Genomic DNA, 8,517 nt, shown 5'->3' with positions numbered 1-8,517 from the left:
TGGTACCAACTGGTTTTGAACCTGTTAGCCTACTGAGCTAATAAAGCATAATAAAAATGAATACATATTTTTTTCATGTTTTATTGGAGTTTTTTTCCTTTTTTAATGCAAGATACAACAATACATGCCACAATATTTAATAAAGCATTGAAATTATTATTTCATATTTAAGCATTATTAAGAAAGCAATATAACGCACAAGTTTTCAGATCTCAGCCAAGTTTACTCATCATGCGAGCATAGTTAGTTTATCAAAGTACTTCATCAAACCACGTCTATTACACCTGCATCCTACAGTGAGATGGATGGAGAGAGATTTATAAGTTTCTTGCAGCATTGTGCCATTCACATATTACTCATATACCACACATGCTAAACAACCTGTCTGCTTATGAAATGCCAATGGTATTTGAATTGGCTCAAATGGATATGAATTTGGCAATTAAAAGGCATATCTTTTTTTGTGCTCTGTAGATTACATAGACAGAGGTAAGCGGTTGATGTGAATTTTCATTCATGAGTTTATTTTGTACCCGCCCACATCCTTTCTCTATGACTCATTACAGCCCCAACCAAATGTCATGTAAATCAAAGGACATTTGGGATTGAATGCATTTTGAATGACTTCAGATCAGATGACTTGAAGCATGTACTTCACTACATGACCAAATGTATTTTATACACCTGTCAGCAACGGGTGTGGCCTGAAATAGCCAAATCCACTAATTTAAAGGTGTGTCGACATACTTTTGTATATATAGTGTATTTCTTCATTTAACTACTTTTAAGGTAAAAAAAATACCAACTTTGACATTGGAGTGAACTGTCATTTTAATGACAATACTTCAATGAAGAAAAGGTTCTTGATTCTCCATTATTATTCTCTTTATTTACAGTAGAAGTCTTCCATTAAATTGTGCATAACGTGATGCAATATAAACTCAATACACAGAAATGTGCTCCTATTTACATGTGTAGTGCTCAAGTCCCTAATCCTAACTTGATATTTGTTCAAGTTCAAGTTATCTTTATTGTTCCAATTGGGAAATTTGTTGTGCAGAGTAACTTGAGTTTTTTCAAATCTTCCATTGACATCAATGATCTCTCAAGTGAAGTTAGGATTCAGCCTTAAATTGATTTGCATTTTGCAAGATGTCACATTATTACTGCACATGTTACATTATACTGCACATGTTGTAAGCCAATGATATGTATATACACTAGATGACTATTTGGCGGCGCTGTGTTGAAGCCACAATGCCTCCATCTTGGCATTCCCTCACCGTTGAAAAAATATTGTCACGCCCTGGCCTTAGTTATCTTTGTTTTCTTTATTATTTTCGTTAGGTCAGGGTGTGACATGGGGGATTTATGTGTTTTCACTTGTCTAAGGGTTTTGTATGTTTATGGGGCGGGACCCTTTCTAGGTAGTTTTGTATGTTTATGGGGCTGTCACCTTTCTAGGGGTTTGTAAGTTTATGGGGCTGTCTTCGTTCTAGGTAATTGTATGTCAATGGTTGCCTAGATTGGTTCTCAATTAGAGGCAGCTGTCTATCGTTGTCTCTGATTGGGAACCATATTTAGGCAGCCATATTCTTTTGGTATTTTGTGGGTGATTGTTTCCTGTGTCAGTGTTTGTGGCACAAGGGACTGGTTTCGGTTTTTCACGTTTCGTAGTTGTGTTCGTGTTGAGTTTTCCTATTAAAACCATGGGCACTTACCACGCTGCATTTTGGTCCTATCCTTATTTCACCTCTTCAGAGGAAGAGGAGGAAATCCACCGTGACAAATATTTTGGACGCTTTAGAAATGCATTCATTAATTTCTACATTTGTTTTTGACACATGTATTCTATTACAGACACCTTATTGCATACTTTTACATTATATTATGTGAGCTAAACGTAGAAATAAAAAACACAAATACATACATATTTTCCTTCAAAAATATTTTTTTTAGATTACGAATGCTACTGTTCCAACTACAATTTAAAAAAAACTTAAATAGATGTAATTTTGTCCTTTAATTGAAATACAGTAGAATTCTACTCATTCATATGGAGTAGTGCTCCTAACCGGTGAGTGCAAATTTTGGTTGACCGGTGGCTTCAAAGTCTGTCAATGGCCAAAATATAGCATCAGCAATCCAGGATTTATATACATCATTGCTGTAAACTCCCGATTCAAATATCTGACCAATTAAGGAACTCTTGATTTTCATATTTAATATTTCATAAATATTTAATATTTAAATTGAACAGTTGAACACAATGCAAAGCAAAACTGAGATATTTGTACCAATGAAAAGTCAGAATATAACAGACAGAAAAGATATATCAGGTTGATGCTGATTGTGTTCATAACAGGGTCAAAGACATCAAATACAGTACAAAAATACTATCAAGGTTGCCCAAAATTCATGCTCAAACATTGTGTAATAAATACAAACATATGAAACCAGTCATTCTGATCATTTGCATCCTTGATATATAACATACTAAATTCCTGACTAAATGTACAGTATCTGCAGAGGCTGTGACTTGGTTTTGCTTGTAGCTCATCTTTGTCCGATCTTGCTTGACTGGAAAAATAAACAAAGATGATCAGATAAATTAACATACATTTAATTAAGATGTTCATGAATATCTAACATATCAGATAGATTCTTATTTTCTTGATCAAGCAAAATAATGTTTCATGTTTGTTTTGCTTTAGGTCCTGTCGCCTTGACCAGACCTATACATAAAGATACTCACCCAGAGTATGGAACTACTGTTGGTTTCAACCAAAAGTGAAATTGCTTGTTCATGCCAATATTACATATTCTGTTTGAACCCATTTACTGGTCATTTAGACTGAAAATTACAAGTGATTCAAACCACAAACACACACAAACACACACAGGGTGAACAAGCCTGTTTTTGCCATTTGTCAAAAATAATTACTCATTTTGATTGAGCCTCAAATGGGAAAAGATCGCTTAATGAATTACCCACAATGGGAAGTGGGGAAAGACAGCATTGTATAGGCCTCTTCCCATACAATATTGAGCCATAACATTTGAGGCTATTATCAATATGATATAATTGCACTGGGCAGGGCCACTAGAATGCAGGTGTGAGTATATCTGCCACCTTTACTACCAAAGTAAATACAGTGGTATCAGTCACCATAAAAACAATGTGCCGGGTATCATTCCCAGGAAGTATCCCATATACGCCTTTGTAAGAGTGACATACAGTGGTATTAAGAATCAATGAAAGATTGTAGAGCTTTGATGTGAATGGGCATGCTGGGTATTGATCCAATATAATCTGATATTAAATAGCTAAGACAAACTGTTTTCAATGTTTTTAACTGTGAGAATCCTCTCTGCCCACAGCAGGCCGTTTGGTTGTCAAGAAATCTAAACTACAGGTTGCGAATTAGATTGAATGTGTTCCATCATTCCATCACTGTGCACATTGACACTAAACACAATGAAGCCATATCTATTTAATTCTTAACCTCAAATATATCTTAGCCATGATTGTGCTGCAAATGATTTGCGTAAATTCCTGCAATGTGATTACCTGACTGTTTCCTTTAACTCATTCCACTGTGTTGTGTATTTTGACAAGTTTGACGTATGTTTCTGTTCTGCTTGTATGTAATCTGCTGCAAACTAATTAAACCTCTGTACAGTACCAGGACAGTCAGTCGAAAGTTCTCTGTATATATATATATATATTTAATTCTAGCATTTTGACTTAAATAATTGTAAAAGTCATTGTCGAACAGTATTATGTGGTTGAATTGATATGTATTACTAACAATAGCAATATGTTATTTCTATGTCAAAGGTCAATGATATTTTAAGCCTTATTATAGAGTGACATAACATTCACAACCAATCCAGAATGGTCTTACATTGAGGGTCTGTTAAAACCACCAATCAGGTAATTCAACACACACACACACACACACACACACACACACACACACACACACACACACACACACACACACACACACACACACACACACACACACACACACACACACACACACACACACACACACACAGTGGACAAGCCTGTTTCTTTGCCATTTGTCAAAAATAATGACACATTTTGATTGAGCCTCAAATGGGAACAGATCGCTCAATGAATTACCCACAATCTGAAGTGGGGAGAGGAAGCATTGTATAGGCCTCCTTCCATAGAATATTGAGCCATTACATTTGAGGCTATTATCAATATGATATAATTGCACTGGGCAGGGCCACTAGAAGGCAGGTGTGAGTATATCTGCCACCTTTACTACCAAAGTAAATACAGTGGTATCAGTCACCATAAAAACAATGTGCCGGGTATCATTCCCAGGAAGTATCCCTTATATTTAAAAAAATGTATTTAACCTTTATTTAACCAGGTAAGCTAGTTGAGAACAAGTTCTCATTTACAACTGTGACCTTGCCAAGATAAAGCAAAGCTGTGCGACACAAACAACAACACAGAGTTACACATGGAATAAGCAAGCGTACTGTCAATAACACAATAGAAAAAAAATTATGTCTATATACAGTATGTACAAATGGCATGAGGAGGCAATAAATAGGCCATAGTAGTGAAGTAATTACAATTTAGCAGATTAACACTGGAGTGATAGATGAGCAGATGAGGATGTGCAAGCAGTGATACTGGTGTGCAAAATAGCAGAAAAGTAAATAAAAACAATATGGAGATGAGGTAGGTATATTGGGTGGGCTATTTACAGATGGACTATGTACAGCTGCAGCAATCGGTTAGCTGCTCAGATAGCTATATAAGCCTTCGTACGAGTGAATCAATGAAAGATTGTAGGGCATTGCTGTGAATGGGCAAGCTTGGTATTGATCCAATATAATCTGATATGAAATAGGAAAGACAAACTGTTTTAAAGGGACATAACTGTAAAAATCCTCTCTGCCCATAGCAGGCCTACTGGATGTCAAGAAAACTAAACTACAGGTTGCAACTTAGATTGAATGTGTTCCATCATTCCATCACTCTGCACATTGACACTCAACACAATGGAACCATATCTTTTTCATTCTTAACCTCAAATATATCTTAGCCATGATTGTGCTGCAATGATTCAAATGACAAACTTGACCACCCATCGATTGATAGCCTTTGTGGTGAATACTATAATACTGTTTGCTATCATTGATCCATTTCTGTAAAAGATCAAGATTCAGAAAATGAAGAATGTTAAAGATGATACAGTATAATAACATATCCTCACCCAACCTTTACCAGGTGGAGGCGGGCATTAAACACGTCTTGTAAACCAGAAGATCGTAGCCATTTTCTGTGTTTTATTTTGTTTCAAAGTTTGATATGTCTGTTTCAAACACTAACCGAACCCCAAAAAAGTTTCTTGCGACATTGACACATTGCAGTAGGTTAGTCTACTGCAATGCTCTACATTCCAGCTACCCAGATAAAACACTAAATAAACTTTAGTTTGTGGTAAACACGGCTGGTAGAATCTTGACTAGAACCCCCAAAAATGTGATCATATTACTCCAGTGCTAGCCTCTATACTGGCTTCCTGTTAAGACTAGGGCTGATTTCAAGGTTTTACTGCTAACCTACAAAGCATTACATGGGCTTGCTCCTACCTATCTTTCCAATTTGGTCCTGCCGTACATACCTACACGTACGCTATGGTCACAAGACGCAGGCCTCCTTACTGTCCCTAGAATTCCCTAGCAAATAGCTGCAGGCAGGGTTTTCTCCTATAGAGCTCAATTTTTATGGAATGGTCTGCCTATCCATGTGAGAGATGCAGACTCGGTCTCGACCTTTAAGTTTTTATTGAAGACTATTCAGTAGTTCCTATGATTGAGTGTAGTCTGGCCCAGGAGTGTGAAGGTGAACGGAAAGGAACTGGAGCAACGAACCACCCTCGATGTCTCTGCCTGGTCGGTTCCCCTCTCTCCACTGGGATTCTCTGCCTCAAACCCTATTACAGGGGCTGAGTCACTGGCTTACTGGTGCTCTTCCATACCTTCCCTAGGAGGGGTGCATCACCAGACTGGGTTGAATCACTGATGTGATCTTCCTGTCTGGGTTGGCGCCCCCCTTGGATTCGTGCAGTGGCGGAGATCTTCATGGGCTATATTCGGCCTTGTCTCAGGAAAGTAAGTTGATGGTTGAAGATATCCCTCTAGTGGTGTGGGGGCTGTGCTTTGGCAAAGTGGGTGGGGTTATATCCTGCTTGTTTGGCCCTGTCCATGGGTATCGTCAGACAGGGCCACAGTGTCTCCAGACCCCTCCTGTCTCAGACTCAAGTATTTATGCTTCAATAGTTTGTGTCTGGGGGCTAGGGTCAGTCTGTTAAATCTGGAGTATTTCTCCTGTCTTATCCGGTGTAAATTTAAGGATGCTCTCTCTATCTTTTTTCTCTCTCTCTGAGGACCTGAGCCCCAGGACCATGCCTCAGGACTACCTGGCCTGATGACTTCTTGCTGTCCCCAGTCCACCTGGTCGTGCTGCTGCTCCAGTTTCAACTGTTCTGCCTGCGGCAATGGAACCCTGACCTGTCACCGGACGTGCTACCTTGTCCCGGACCTGCTGTTTTCAACTCTCTAGAGGCAGCAGGAGCAGTAGAGATACTCTGAATGATCAGCTATAAAAAGCCTACTGACATTTACTCTTGAGGTGCTGACCTGTTGCACTCTCTACATCCACTGTCATTTTTATTATTTGACCGTGCTGGTCATCTATGAACATTTGAACATCTTGACCATGTTCTGTTATAATCTCCACCCAACACAGCCAGAAGAGGACTGGCCACCCCTCATAGCCTGGTTCCTCTCTGGGCTTCTTCGTAGGTTTCCTAGCTTATACACCTGCATTGCTTGTTGTTTGGGGTTTTAGGCTGGGTTTCTGTACAGCACTTTGTAACATCAGCTGATTTAAGAAGGGCTTTATAAATACATTTGATTGATTTATTTTGACAAGCTTATATAGTCTAAACGAGGCAAGTCAACTAGAAATGGAATGGTATTACTGTATAGTCAATGGATTACACGGTTCTGAGTGAGGGTGTTTTGCAGGAAAAGTACAAGGTTTTCTCAAAGCCATCTCATTACAATCACACTGGTAGCACACTGGTATTGCTCAAGAGAACATAAGAGTATTTGTGTAAACCATTTGTGTAAACCTTAGTGGGATTACGGCCTGAAAGACTATTTTATTCTGTAGATGGTTGACTTTCTCAATTGTGTATTGACCCTGTACTTTCGAACTCATAACGCACAAACACAATGTGGATTTGCTGTTCATGGTTGTACATTTTTTCACAGGCATCTGTAAATGTATCCTTCTTATTCCGGATATTTACATACATTGGTGGTAGCAACTTGGTTTGAACCTGGTTTTGAAGAGACAAACTGAACAAGTTCCACAGACATGACTAACAGAAATTGAATAATGTGTCCCTGAACAAAGGGGGGGGGATCAAAATCAAAATTAACAGTCAATCTGCAGCATCTGCAGTCCTCATGCCTCCTTGCAGCATTCCTAAGGCACGTTCACACAGATGAGCAGGGACCCAGGGCATCTTTATTTTGCCGTTTCTCAGAGTCCGTAGAAAGGCCTCTTTAGTGTCCTAAGTTTTCATAACGGTGACTTTAATTGCCTACCATCTGTAAGCTGTTAGTGTTTTAGTGATCGTTCGACAGCTGCATGGTCATTAATTGTTCATGGTTCATTGAACAAGAATGGGAAACAATGTTAAAACCCTTTACAATGAAGATCTGGAGTTATTTGGATATTTACGAATTATCTTTGAAAGACAGGGTCCTGAAATAGGGGCGTTTCTTTTTTTGCTGAGTTTGTGGTCTTCATATATTTATTGGTGTTTCCTTTTTTTAATGCAACATAAAACAAAACATGCCACAATATTTAGTAAGCCGTTTAAATGATTTAATAATAATAATACTTTTATTAATCAGATATGAGGTTAAGACCCAGATGCAGACCATGTCGAATAAACAATAGTTTAATGTTCCAACAAGGGCAGGCAATAGACAGGTCAAGGCAGGCAGGGGTCAGAAAACTAGAGGTGGGTCAATGGTACCGGACGATAGGAAGGGGTCAGGGTAAGGCAGAGGTTGGTAATTCAGAGGGGGCAAAGGTACAGGTCGGGCAGGCAGGCTCAGGGTCAGGGATAGGCGGAGTGGTCAGGCAGGTGGTCTCGGAGTCAGGACAGGCAAGGGTCAAAACGGTGAGGGCGAGAAAAGAGACTGGAAAAAGCAGGAGCTGAGACAAAATGCTGATTGACTTGAACAAACAAGATTATAACAACATTTACAGCTGACAGGGGCAGCTCTAGCAGGGAAGAAATTTGACAAACTGACTTGCCACGTTGAAAGTCACTGAGCTCTTCGGTAAGGACATTCTACTGCCAATGTTTGTATATGGAGATTGCATGGGTGTGAGCTCGATTTTATACACCAGTCAGTAATGGATGTGGCTGGAATAGC

This window comes from Oncorhynchus tshawytscha, linkage group LG13 (genome assembly GCF_018296145.1).
Source record: "Oncorhynchus tshawytscha isolate Ot180627B linkage group LG13, Otsh_v2.0, whole genome shotgun sequence".
NCBI lineage: Eukaryota > Metazoa > Chordata > Actinopteri > Salmoniformes > Salmonidae > Oncorhynchus > Oncorhynchus tshawytscha.
Note: the sequence above shows the minus strand (reverse complement) of the source record.